Genomic DNA, 14026 nt, shown 5'->3' with positions numbered 1-14026 from the left:
ATTAATTATGTTGGAAAGGGGAGAAATTGTGCTTTACAATGGTATTGACATTACAGTTGATCTGGAAGTATTACGTTTTTGGGGCGCTAAAATAAGGGCAATTGTACGGACCAAGGCGATGTAGGAGTTTACATTAGCTACACAACAAAGACCTAGCCAGCAGACTAACAAGCTAGCCAGAAGAAACGAGCTAGAACAAACCTAGCAAGGGGAGTTAATACAACTACATCAAACGACCAAACTGAGTGAGAAAACTAAAAAGGAGCACGGACTAACTTTAAACATATCTTCTGGTTTTTTTGTGTGAGGATTTGTCACTCTTTTTGCTGGTTTTTGAACTAATCAGCGCTAGCTAGCAACAGCAGCAGACGAACAAATCGGTTGCTATGGCAACGGGGCAGCAGAACAGCGCAACAGTAGTAGCAGAGCCCACAGGCACCATGTCCACACTCCCCCTCAGCGCAGAATCCATTCTCTACCCTAAAGAGGCCAAAAATGACACAACGAGGAAAGCTTTTAAACAGAAACTACTAAAGGGGAGGCCAGAAACCCTTTTTGCAGACCTCTACAAAAACGGTGATGTGAGTAATGTCATCTTCCTCACTGACCAGCCAAATGCATGGCGCTCAGCAGTGTGCTCTCACTACCCATCCATAGAGAAAGAGGGAATCTGTAATGGGTGGAAGCTGAAAATCAAAGAGATAGACGACCCTGACAGCACCATGATAACAATCAACCTCTACAAGACTGGGACTGTCATGGTGCAAGGTAACATTAGGCTGTTTGAAACAGACTTTCAGACAATTAAGGAGAGAGCGGAGAGAGAGAAGGACACCACCAGTGACATGCCCTCCCACAAGATAAACTCCACCAGCACCACCCTCACCCCTACTCTCCCCACCCAAAAAGGCACATCAGTGCAGAGCAGGCTCAGGCCCTCCTCACCACCATGGCTGCCATGAGGGATGAGTTCACCAAACTGGAGGGGGAGGTGGTCCTGCTCAGGGAGAGCGTGAGCAAGCAGCAACCAGACAACCACACCTTAGAGGACAGAGCAGGACAGCAGCCTTGCAACACAGCTAAAAGAGGTTCAGCAAGAGAGAGACGGACTCAAGAGAGAGCTGGCTGATCTAACAAAGGAGGTGAGAGAGCTCCAAAAAGACAGGCAGAACAGTAATAACGATCTGACCACACTAAGAGAGGAGCTGCAGGAGAGAAAGAGAGCAGAGGACAGGCTGCAGGAGCAACTAGATCACCACCCTATGACCTGCCCTCACACAGGAGAAGAGCCCAGCTCAACCAGCCAGGCTTCCCCAGCCCTGCCTGCTGCACCCCTCCTCCCCAACCCACAGAACAGCCTCCCACTGACAGTGGCACCGACACAGACCAGCCACACCCCAGCTCCAATTCCAGGTGTAAATTTGGCCATTTGGAACATAAACTTTATATTTGACAAATTAGCCTCCTTGGCTAATTTAAAGAAGCATAAGAGCAAACCAAAATAACAGATAATGAAAAATGGTTTGATGATGATTGCAAAAATCGAAGAAAGTCATTGAGAAATATATCTAATCAAAAACACAGAGAACCAGACAACAAAAATATACGCCTTCAATACGGGGAAACACTGAAGCAATACAAACACACCCTAAGAACAAAAAAGGAACAGCACATTATAAATCAGCTGGATGTAATTGAGGAATCTGTAACGGCTGTCGTCCTCCTCATCTGAGGAGGAGAAGTTTGCAGGATCGGAAGACCAATGCACAGCGTGGTAAGTGTCCATAACGTTTATTTTAAAACATAAGCTGAACACTATGAAATACAAAACAATAAATGTGAACATGAACGAAACCGAAACAGTACCGTGTGGCAACAAACACTCACACGGAAACTAACACCCACAACCCCAACAGAAAACAGGCTACCTAAATATGGTTCCCAATCAGAGACAATGACAAACACCTGCCTCTGATTGAGAACCATATCAGGCCAAACAAAAACCCCACATAGAAACAGAAAACATAGAACCCACCCAAATCACGTCCTGACCAACACCAAAACAAAGAAAATACAAAGAACTAGGGTCAGAACGTGACAGTACCCCCCCCCAAGGTGCGGACTCCGGCCGCAGAACCTGAACCTATAGGGGAGGGTCTGGGTGGGCATCTGTCCGCTGTGGCGGCTCTGGCGCTGGACGTGGACCCCACTCCACCATAGTTTCAGTCCGCTTCTGTGACCTCCTAGGAACGGCGGCCCTCGGCCCTCGCCGCCAACCTAGGACTGGCAACCCTACTAAAGGGCCCCACTGAACTGATGGGCGCCTCTGGACTGAGGGGCAGCTCCGGACTGAGGGGCAGCTCAGGACTGAGGGGAAGCTCAGGACTGAAAGGCATCTCCGGACTGAAGGGCACCTCCGGACTGAGGGGCAGCTCCGGACTGACGGGCAGCTCCGGACTGACGGGCGGCTCTGGCGGCTCCGGACTGGCGGGCGGCTCAGGCGGCGCTGGACAGACGGGCAGCTCTGGACTGAAAGGCAGTTCCGGACTGAAGGGCAGCTCAGGACTGAGGGGAAGCTCAGGACTGAAAGGCATCTCCGGACTGAAGTGCAGCTCCGGACTGAGGGGCAGCTCCGGACTGAGGGGCAGCTCAGGACTGAGGGGCAGCTCAGGACTGAGGGGCAGCTCAGGACTGAGGGGCAGCTCAGGACTGAGGGGTAGCTCAGGACTGAGGGGCAGCTCAGGACTGAGGGGCAGCTCCGGACTGAAAGGCAGCTCCGGACTGAAGGGCAGCTCCGGACTGAAGGGCAGCTCCGGACTGACGGGCAAAACATAGAACCCACCCAACTCACGTCCTGACCAACACTAAAACAAAGAAAATACAAAAGAACTAGGGTCAGAACGTGACAGAATCCATAGAATCAAACCACTTCTGGGAGAATTGGAATAAATTAAACAAACCTCATGATGAGGAATTGGCTATCCAAAATGGGAATATGTGGAGAAATCACTTTGCAAACCTCTACAGCAATATAACAAAGAGCCCAGAACAAAAATATATACAAGAAAAATTACAAATCCTTGAATCAGCAGTCAAAGACTATCAGAATCCTGTGGATACCCCAATTACAGAAGAATAATTATTGGAAAAACTATGCACTCTCCAACCCAAAAAGGCCTGTGGTGCTGATGGTATTTTAAATGAAATGATCAAATATACAGACCACAAATTCAAATTGGCTATACTCAAACCCTTCAACATTATCCTGACTGCAGGTATTTCCCCCGATATTTGGAACCAGGGATTGATCACACCAATCTATAAAAATGGAGACAAATTTGACCCAAACAATTACAGAGGAATTTGCGTTAACAGCAACTTGGGGAATATTCTCTGCAGTATTATAAATAGCAGACTACATCATTTCCTTGACGAACACAACGTCCTGAGCAGAAGCCAGATTGGATTTCTAAAAAGTTATCGTACAACAGACCACATTTACACTCTCCACACTCTAATTGATAAACAAGTTAACCAAAACAAAAAAAACAAATCGTGTTTTGTAGATTTCAAGAAAGCATTTGATTCAATTTGGCACGAAGGTCTTTTTTATAAACTAATAGAAAGTGGTATTGGAGGGAAAACATATGATTTTATTAAATCAATGTACACTAAAAACAAATGTGCGGTTAAAATTGGCAACAAGCAAACATACTTCTTCTCTCAGGGACGGGGAGTGAAACAGGGCTGCCCAATAAGTCCAACACTATTTAACATCTACATTAATGAATTGGCAAAAACATTTGAAGAATTGGCAGCACCTGGTATCACCCTACAAAACACTGAAATCAAGTGTCTCCCACTAAAGAGGGGTTACAGCAGCACCTAGATCGTCTTCACGGGTTCTGTCAGACCTGGGCTCTGACCGTTAACCTAAAAAAACAAATATAATGATATTCCAAAAAAGGTCCGGAAATAAGGATGATAAATATAAATTCTATTTGGACAGAGTTCTATTAGAACACACCAAAAACTACACATATCTAGGACTAAATATCAGCAACACAGGTAGCTTTCACATGGCTGTGAATGAGCTGAGAGACAAAGCAAGAAGAGCATTCTATGCCATTAAAAGGAACATCAAAATCGAAATTCCAATTAGAATCTGGCCCAAAATTTTTCAATCAGTTATAGAACCAATTGCTCTATATGGCAGCGAAGTAAGGAGTCCAATCTCTAAAAATGAATTTACCAAATGGGACAAACATCCAATTGAAATACTGCATGCAGAGTTTTGCAAGACTGTATTGCAAGTGCAAAGAAAAACTCCAAATAACACATGTAGAGCAGAATTGGGCCAATACCCCCTCCTCATTTGAATAGAAAAAAGACCCATCAAATTTTACAACCATCTAAAAACAAGTGACCCCAAAACATTCCATCACACAGCTCTACAATGTCAAGAGATGAAACAAGAGAAGAGTCCCCTCAGCCAGCTGGTTCCGAGGCTCAGTTCACCAACCCAAACCAACCCCATAGAGCCTCACGACAGCACTCAGAAAATCTGGCCCAACCAAATGATCACAAAACAAAAAGAAAAATATATCACCTATTGGAAAGACACCACAAAAAATCTAAGTAAACTTCAATGCCATTTGGCTCTAAACAGACAGTACATGGTGGCAGACTATCTGACCACTGTGACTGATAGAAAACTGAGGAAAACATTGAATACAAAGAATTTTAAACTATAAAAGATGAAGACAACATCTAATATTTATTGGGTGAAAAGCCTAAATGTGCAGTTTTGGCAGCCAAATATGTGTCCTCCTGCCACAACCTGAGGGACAGCCAGTAAAAAATGCAAAGTAATGTTGATAATATTTCCCATCTTGTTTTGTTTTGTCTTTCATACCAGGTCATATGTCTTCTCAAGTCATATTGACACTGGTCTACTACCATTGCTTTAATGTATTGTTGTTCTGATTAATATTGTTGTTGTAGTTGTTGTTAATGGTGATCCCATGTCCACTACTACTAGTATTATTGCTGTTGGTCCCACCATTTATTTATATATAAATATATATATATATTTTATATATATATACATATATATATTTATTTTATTTAAATTTTTCTATATGTATACTTTGACAATGTAAGTAATAATGTACTTGCCATGTCAATAAAGTAAATTGAATTGAATTGAATTGAGTAGAGAGAGAGGGAGAGAGGAGACAGAGAGAAACAGATGTAGACACAGAGACAGCGAGTTTTTCCCATTGCCCTTTATGGTTGTGAGGTCTGGGGTCCGTTCACCAACCAAGATTTCACAAAATGGGACAAACACCAAATTGAGACACTGAATGCAGAATTCTGCAAAAATATCCCCCGTGTACAACGTAGAACACCAAATAATGCATGCAGAGCAGAATTAGGCCGATACCCACTAATTATCAAAATCCAGAAAAGAGACGTTCAATTCTACAACCACCTAAAAGGAAGCGATTCCCAAACCTTCCATAACAAAGCTATCACCTACAGAGAGATGAACCTGGAGAAGAGCCCCTTAAGCAAGCTGGTCCTGGGGCTCTGTTCACAAACACAAACACACCCCACAGAGCCCCAGGACAGCAGCACAATTAGACCCAACCAAATCATGAGAAAACAAAAAGATAATTACTTGACACATTGGAAAGAATTGACAAAACAACAGAGCAAACTAGAATGCTATTTGGCCCTAAACAGAGAGTACACAGTGGCAGAATACCTGACCACTGTGACTGACCCAAACTTAAGGAAAGCTTTGACTATGTACAGACTCAGTGAGCATAGCCTTGCTATTGAGAAAGGCCGCCGTAGGCAGACATGGCTCTCAAGAGAAGACAGGCTATGTGCAGAGGTGGAAACTGAGCTGCACTTCCTAACCTCCTGCCCAATGTATGACCATATTAGAGACACATATTTCTCTCAGATTACACAGATCCACAAAGAATTCGAAAACAAACCCAATTTTAATAAACTCCCATATCTACTGGGTGAAATACCACAGTGTGCCATCACCGCAGCAAGATTTGTGACCTGTTGCCACAAGAAAAGGTCAACCAGTGAAGAACAAACACCATTGTAAATACAACCCATATTTATGCTTATTTATTTTCCCTTTTGTACATTAACCATTTGTACATCGTTACAACACTGTATATATACATAATATGACATTTGTAATGTCTTTATTCTTTTGAAACTTCTGTATGTTAAATGTTTACTGTTAATTTTTATTGTTTATTTCACTTTTGTATATTATCTACCTCACTTGCTTTGGCAATGTTAACATATGTTTCCCATGCCAATAAAGCCCCTTGAATTGAATCGAATTGTGTAGAGAGAGAGGGAGAGAGGAGACAGAGAGAAAGAGATGTAGACACAGAGAGTAGAGAGAGAGAGAGAGGAGACAGAGAGAACGAGATGTAGACACAGAGTAGAGAGAGAGGGAGAGAGGAGACAGAGAGAAAGAGATGTAGACACAGAGAGTAGAGAGAGAGGGAGAGGAGACAGAGAGAAAGAGATGTAGACACAGAGAGTAGAGAGAGAGAGAGAGAGAGAGAGAGAGAGAGAGAGAGAGAGAGAGAGAGAGAGAGAGAGAGAGAGAGAGAGAGAGAGAAAGAAAGAGATGTAGACACAGAGAGTAGAGAGAGAGGGAGAGAGGAGACAGAGAGAAAGAGATGTAGACACAGAGAGTAGAGAGAGAGAGAGACAGAGAGGAGACAGAGAGAATGAGATGTAGACACAGAGAGTAGAGAGAGGGAGAGAGGAGACAGAGAGAAAGAGATGTAGACACAGAGACAGAGTAGAGAGAGAGAGAGAGAGGAGACAGAGAAAAAGATATGTAGACACAGAGAGTAGAGAGAGAGAGAGAGGAGACAGAGAGAAAGAGATGTAGACACAGAGACAGAGTAGAGAGAGAGAGAGAGAGGAGACAGAGAGAAAGAGATGTAGACACAGAGACAGAGTAGAGAGAGAGAGAGAGAGGAGACAGAGAGAAAGAGATGTAGACACAGAGACAGAGTAGAGAGAGAGAGAGAGAGAGAGAGAGAGAGAGGGGAGACAGAGAGAAAGAGATGTAGACACAGAGAATACAGAGAGAGAGTACAGAGAGAAAGAGATGTAGACAGACAGAAAGAGAGTGTTGGAAGTCAATACAAGTATGAAAAACCACCGACAAAACCAATTCATCAATCAAGACAATTATCCTAAAAGATAATGTAGGGTGTTACCATCATATACATTCAGATTTACCATGGCTACATTTACACACAAATACTATGATGGGGAAAATCTGGATGGAAACTAGTGAGTGAAAATAGCCGAGCAGGGCTTTGAATAGCTTTCAGTGATTTAAACGTCCTGTGTTTTATCTTAGAGGCATGGAACACGGCACGCTAGACTCCAACACACACTGTTTGTTTTCCCTCAAGTTAATTGAGAAGCCAGAGTCCTGAGAGGAAAGTCAGCTTCAGGTCATTAATCAGAACTGAGCTTTCCAAAAATAACTATTCATGATTAGCTGGCCTGAAGCTGCCATGTTGTTAAAGTGTGTGTGGCTTTTTTGGATGAACAGCTGGCATGCTTCAGCACAGGGTTGTTTGTTTTGGGACGGAGAGGAGGGGTAGGAAGAGAAAGCCTATTGGAAAACAAGGAGAAAACAGAGAAGAAAAAAGAAGGAAAGAGAGAGGGCGACGGAGAGGGAGAAGGAGAGAGGGATATTGAGAGAGTGAGAGGAAGAAGGAGATGGCGAAGAAAGATGGAGAGAGGGAGATGGAGAAGGAGGGGGAGATTGAGAGAGGGAGATGGAGAGGGAGATTGAGAGAGGGAGATGGAGAAATGGAGATGGAGAGAGGGAAACGGAGAGAAGAATATGAGAGATGGACATGGATAGAGGGAGTTGGAGAGAGGGAGATGGAGAGGGAGAAGGAGAGGGAGATAGGGAGAAGGAGATAGCGAGAAAGAGGGTGAGAGGGATATGGAGACAGGGAGAAGGAGAGAGGGAGGGAGAAGGAGAGAGGGAGATTGAGAGAGTGAGAAGAAGAAGGAGATGAAGGGAGATGGAGATGGACATTTGATATGGAGAGAAGGAGATGGAGAGGGAGAAGGAGAGGAAGATTGAGAGAGGGAGATAGAGAGGGAGATGGAGAGAGGGAGTTGGAAAGGGAGAGATGGAGAGATGGAGATGGAGAGAGGGAGATGGAGATGGACAGGGAGAAGGAGATGGAGAAGGAGAGAGGGAGATGGAGAGAGGGAGATGCAGAAAGGGAGAAGGAGAGAGGGAGATGGAGAGATGGAGATGGAGAGAGGGAGATGGCAAGAGGGAGATGAAAAGAGAGATGGAGAGAGGAAGATGGGGAGAGGGAGATGGAGAATGAGAGATGGAGAGAGAAAGATGGAGAGAGGGAGATGGAGAAGGAGGGAGGGAGATGGAGAGAGGGAGATGGTGAGGGATATGGAGAGCGGTAGATGAAGATAGGGAGATTGAGAGGGAGATGGAGAGATGGAGATGGATAGAGGGAGATGGAGAGAGGAAGATGGATAGAGGGAGATGGAGAGAGGAAGATGGAGATAGTGAGATGGAGAGAGTGAGATGGCGAAAGGGAGATTGAGGGAGGGAGATGGATCATAGGGAGATGGAGAGGGAGATGGAGAGGGAGATGAAGAGAGGGAGATGGAGAGAGGGAGTTGGAGAAGGAGATATGGAGATGGAGAGAGGGAGATGGAGAGGGAGAAGGAGATGGAGAAGGAGAGAGGGAGATGGAGAGAGGGAGATGCAGAAAGGGAGAGGGAGAGAGGAAGATTGAGAGAGTGAGAGGAAGAAGGAGATGGTGAAGGGAGATGGAGAGAGGGAGATGGACATTTGATATGGAGAGAAGGAGATGGAGAGGGAGAGGGAGAAGGAGAGGAAGATTGAGAGAGGGAGATGGAGAGGGAGATGGAGAGAGGGAGTTGGAGAAATGGAGATGGAGAAATGGAGATGGAGAGAGGGAAACAGAGAGAAGGATATGGAGAGATGGACATGGATAGTGGGAGTTGGAGAGAGGGAGATGGAGAGGGAGATAGGGATAAGAAGATAGTGAGGGAGAGGGTGGGAGGGAGATGGAGAGAAGGAGAAGGAGAAGGATAGGGAGATGGAGAGAGAGAGATGGAATGAGTGAGATGGAGCGAGGAAGGTGGAGCGAGGGAGATGGAGAGAGGGAGATTGAGAGGGAGAAGGAAAGGGAGAGGAAGATGGAGATGGAGAGAGGAAGATAGGGAGAGGAAGATGGAGATAGTGAGATGGAGGGAGGGAGATGGAGAAAGGGAGATTGAGGGAGGGAGATGGAGAGGAATGGAGAGAGAAAGATGGAGAGAGGGAGATGGAGGATAGGGAGAGGGAGATGGAGAGAGAGATGGAGAGAGGGAGATAGAGAGGGAGATGGAGGGGGGTGGAGAGAGGAAGATGGAGAGAGGGAGATGGAGAGATGGACATGGAGAGATGGAGAGAGGGAGATGGAGAGGGAGATGGAAAGAGAGATGCAGAGAGGGAGATGGAGAAGAAGATGGCGAGAGGGAGATGGAGAGATGGAGAAGGATAGTGAGATGGAGAGAGGGAGATGGAGATTTGATATGGAGAGAGGGAGATAGAGAAGGAGGGGAGATTGAGAGAGGGAGATGGAGAGGGAGATTGAGAGAGGGAGATGGAGAAATGGAGATGGAGAGAGGGAAATGGAGAGAAGGATATGGATATAGGGAGTTGGAGAGAGGGAGAGGGAAATGGAGAAGGAGAAGGAGAGGGAGATAGGGAGAAGGAGATAGCGAGAGAGAGGGTGAGAGGGAGATGGAGAAAGGGAGAAGGAGAGGGAGATGGAGAGAGAGAGATGGAGAGAGGGAGATGGAGAGAGGGAGATGGAGCGAGGAAGATGGAGAGAGGGAGATGGAGCGAGGGAGATGGAGAGGGAGATTGAGAGGGAGATGGAGAGAGGGAGATGGAGAGAGGGAGATGGAGGGAGGAAGATGGAGCAAGGGAGATGGAGAGGGAGATGGAGAGAGGAAGATGGAGAGAGGGAGATGGAGCGAGGAAGATGGAGAGAGGGAGATGGAGAGAGGGAGATGGAGAGAGGGAGATTGAGAGGAAGATGGAGCAAGGGAGATGGAGAGAGGGAGATTGAGATGGAGAGAGGGAGATGGAGAGAGGAAGATAGGGAGAGTGAGATGGAGAGAGGGAGATGGAGAGAGGGAGATGGCAAGAGGGAGATGGAGATAAAGATGGAGCAAGGGAGATGGAGAGAGGGAGATTGAGCGAGGAAGATGGAGCGAGGAAGATGGAGCAAGGGAGATGGAGAGAGGGAGATTGAGAGGAAGATGGAGCAAGGGAGATGGAGAGAGGGAGATTGAGAGGGAGATGGAGAGAGGGAGATGGAGAGAGGAAGATAGGGAGAGTGAGATGGAGAGAGGGAGATGGAGAGAGGGAGATGGAGAATGGGAGATGGAGAGAGTTAGATGGAGAGAGGGAGATGGAGAGAGGGAGATGGAGGGAGGGAGATGGAGAGACGGAGATGGTGAGGGATATGGAGAGAGGTAGATGACGAGAGGGAGATGGAGAGAGGACAATGGAGAGAGGGAGATGGAGATAGTGAGATGGAGAGAGTGAGATGGCGAAAGGGAGATTGAGGGAGGGAGATGGAGAGGGATGGCGAGAGAGAGATGGAGAGAGTGAGATGGCGAAAGGGAGATTGAGGGAGGGAGATGGAGAGGGATGGCGAGAGAGAGATGGAGAAAGGGAGATGGAGGATAGGGAGATGGAGAGGGAGATGGAGAGAGAGATGGAGAGAGGGAAATTGAGAGGGAGATGGATAGAGGGAGATGGAGAGATGGAGATGGAGAGAGATGGAAAGAGTGAGACAGAGAGGGAGATGGAGAGAGGGAGATGGAGCGTTGGAGAGGGAGATGGAGCGTTAGAGAGGGAGATGGAGAGAGGGAGATGCAGAAAGGGAGAAGGAGAGATGGAGATTGAGAGAGTGAGAGGAAGAAGGAGAGAGGGAGATGGACATTTGATATGGAGAGAGGGAGATGGAGAAGGAGGAGGAGATTGAGAGAGGGAGATGGAGAGGGAGAGGGAGATTGAGAGAGGGAGATGGAGAAATGGAGATGGAGAGAGGGAAACGGAGAGAAGGATATGGAGAGATGGACATGGATAGAGGGAGTTGGAGAGAGGGAGATGGAGAAGGAGAGGGAGATAGGGATAAGGAGATAGCGAGGGAGAGGGTGAGAGGTAGATGGAGAGAAGGAGAAGGATAGGGAGTTGGAGAGATGGAGAGAGGGAGATGGAAAGGGAGATGCAGAGATGTAGATGGAGAGAGGAAGATAGAGAGAGGGAGATGGAGGGAGGGATATGGAGTGTGGGAGATGGAGAGAGGGAGATGGAGAGAGGAAAATGGAGAAATGGAGATTGAGGGAGGGAGATGTAGAGGGATGGAGAGAGAGATGGAGAGAGGGAGATGGAGGATAGGGAGATGGAGAGGAAGATGGAGAGAGGGAGATGGAGAGATGGACATGGAGAGATGGAGATGGATAGTGAGATGGAGAGATGGAGAAGGATAGTGAGATGGAGAGAGGCAGATGGTGACGGAGATGGAGAGAGAGAGATGGAAAGGGAGATGCAAAGAGGGAGATATACAGTATAAGAAGATGGAGAGATGGAGATGGGAGGGAGATGGAGAGAGGTAGATGAGGAGAGGGAGGTGGAGAGAGGAAGATGGAGAAAGGGAGATGGAGAGGGAGATGGAAAGAGGGAGATGGAGAAGAAGATGGAGAGAGGGAGATGGAGGGAGGGAGATGGAGAGAGGTAGATGAGGAGAGGGAGGTGGAGAGAGGAAGATGGAGAAAGGGAGATGGAGAGGGAGATGGAAAGAGGGAGATGGAGAAGAAGATGGAGAGAGGGAGATGGAGGGAGGGAGATGGAGAGAGGTAGATGAGGAGAGGGAGGTGGAGAGAGGAAGATGGAGAAAGGGAGATGGAGAGGGAGATGGAAAGAGGGAGATGGAGAAGAAGATGGAGAGAGGGAGATGGAGGGAGGGAGATGGAGAGAGGTAGATGAGGAGAGGGAGGTGGAGAGAGGAAGATGGAGAAAGGGAGATGGAGAGAGGGAGATGGAAAGGGAGATGCAGAGAGAGATGGAGAAGAAGATGGAGAGAGGGAGCTGGAGAGGGAGATGTAAAGATGAAGAGATGGAGAGGGTGAGGTGGAGGATAGGGAGAAGGAGATGGAGAGAGAGAGGGAGATTGAAATGGAGAGAGAGATGGAGAGAGGGACTGAGAGGTGGAGGATACTGAGATGGATAGAGGGAGAAGGTGATGGAGAGAGTGAGAGGGATAGTTTTTTAAATTTTATTTTACCTGTATTTAACTTGGCAAATCAGTTAAGAACAAATTCTTATTTACAATGACGGCATAGGAACAGTGGGTTAACTGCCTTGTTCAGGGGCAGAACGACTGATTTTTACCTTGTCAGCTCGGGGATTCAATCTAGCAACCTTTCGGTTACTGGCCCAACGCTCTAACCACCTGCCGCCCCAGGAGAAAGGGAGCCGTTAAATTCTACAACCACCTAAAAGGAAGCGATTCCCAAACCTTCCATAACAAAGCTATCACCTACAGAATGATGAACCTGGAGAAGAGCCCCCTAAGCAAGCTGGTCCTGGGGCTCTGTTCACTAACACAAACAGACTCCACAGAACCCCAGGACAGCAACACAATTAGACACAACCAAATCATGAGAAAACAAAAAAATTATTACTTGACACATTGGAAAGAATTAACAAAAAAACAGAGCAAACTAGAATGCTATTTGGCCCTAAACAGAGAGTACACAGTGGCAGAATACCTGACCTCTGTGACTGACCCAAACTTAAGGAAAGCTTTGACTATGTACAGACTCAGTGAGCATAGCCTTGCTATTGAGAAAGGCCGCCGTAGGCAGACATGGCTCTCAAGAGAAGACAGGCTATGTGCACACTGCCCACAAAATGAGGTGGAAACTGAGCTGCACTTCCTAACCTCCTGCCCAATGTATGACCATATTAGAGACACATATTTCCCTCAGATTACACAGATCCACAAAGAATTCGAAAACAAACCCAATTTTGATAAACTCCCATATCTACTGGGTGAAATACCACAGTGTGCCATCACCGCAGCAAGATTTGTGACCTGCTGCCACAAGAAAAGGTCAACCAGTGAAGAACAAACACCATTGTAAATACAACCCATATTTATGCTTATTTATTTTCCCTTTTGTACATTAACCATTTGTACATCGTTACAACACTGTATATATACATAATATGACATTTGTAATGTCTTTATTCTTTTGAAACTTCTGTATGTTAAATGTTTACTGTTAATTTTTATTGTTTATTTCACTTTTGTATATTATCTACCTCACTTGCTTTGGCAATGTTAACATATGTTTCCCATGCCAATAAAGCCCCTTGAATTGAATTGAATTGAGAGGGAGATGGAGAGAGGGAGCTGAAAAGCGTGAGATAGCGATAAAAGACAAAGAAGTTGCCTGATGCTATGCCTTCATCCATTCCGTGTTAAACCAGATTGGAAAGGCGAATCGGTTGGCTTGAAATTGCTGATGTAACGGCAGTGAACAATGTCCCAAGATCATAATATCGATATGGCATTGACCTAGCCTGGTTGACGTGACTCACGTGATCACTGCGCAGTCAGGAGGCCTTCGAGTTGGGTGTCAGCCAGACTTGCACTGACCCTACTCTGGGCTGAAATATATTTTTTTTTTAAAGTACCAAGGCATCAAGAGTAGAATACAACACAGACCATATACAGCCCCGCCATCCTCACATGCCCTGCTCTACAGGAATCTGTTTCACAATGGCCGGGCAGACACCTCAGTGAAGGCTTGAGGTAGACATTGTTGCTAAGAACAGATCTAGGATCAGCTTATTGTTCTTCAGGACTACTACCACAAA

This window comes from Salvelinus namaycush, unplaced genomic scaffold (genome assembly GCF_016432855.1).
Source record: "Salvelinus namaycush isolate Seneca unplaced genomic scaffold, SaNama_1.0 Scaffold2324, whole genome shotgun sequence".
Classification (NCBI taxonomy): Eukaryota; Metazoa; Chordata; class Actinopteri; order Salmoniformes; family Salmonidae; genus Salvelinus; species Salvelinus namaycush.
This window is presented reverse-complemented; position numbering follows the sequence as displayed.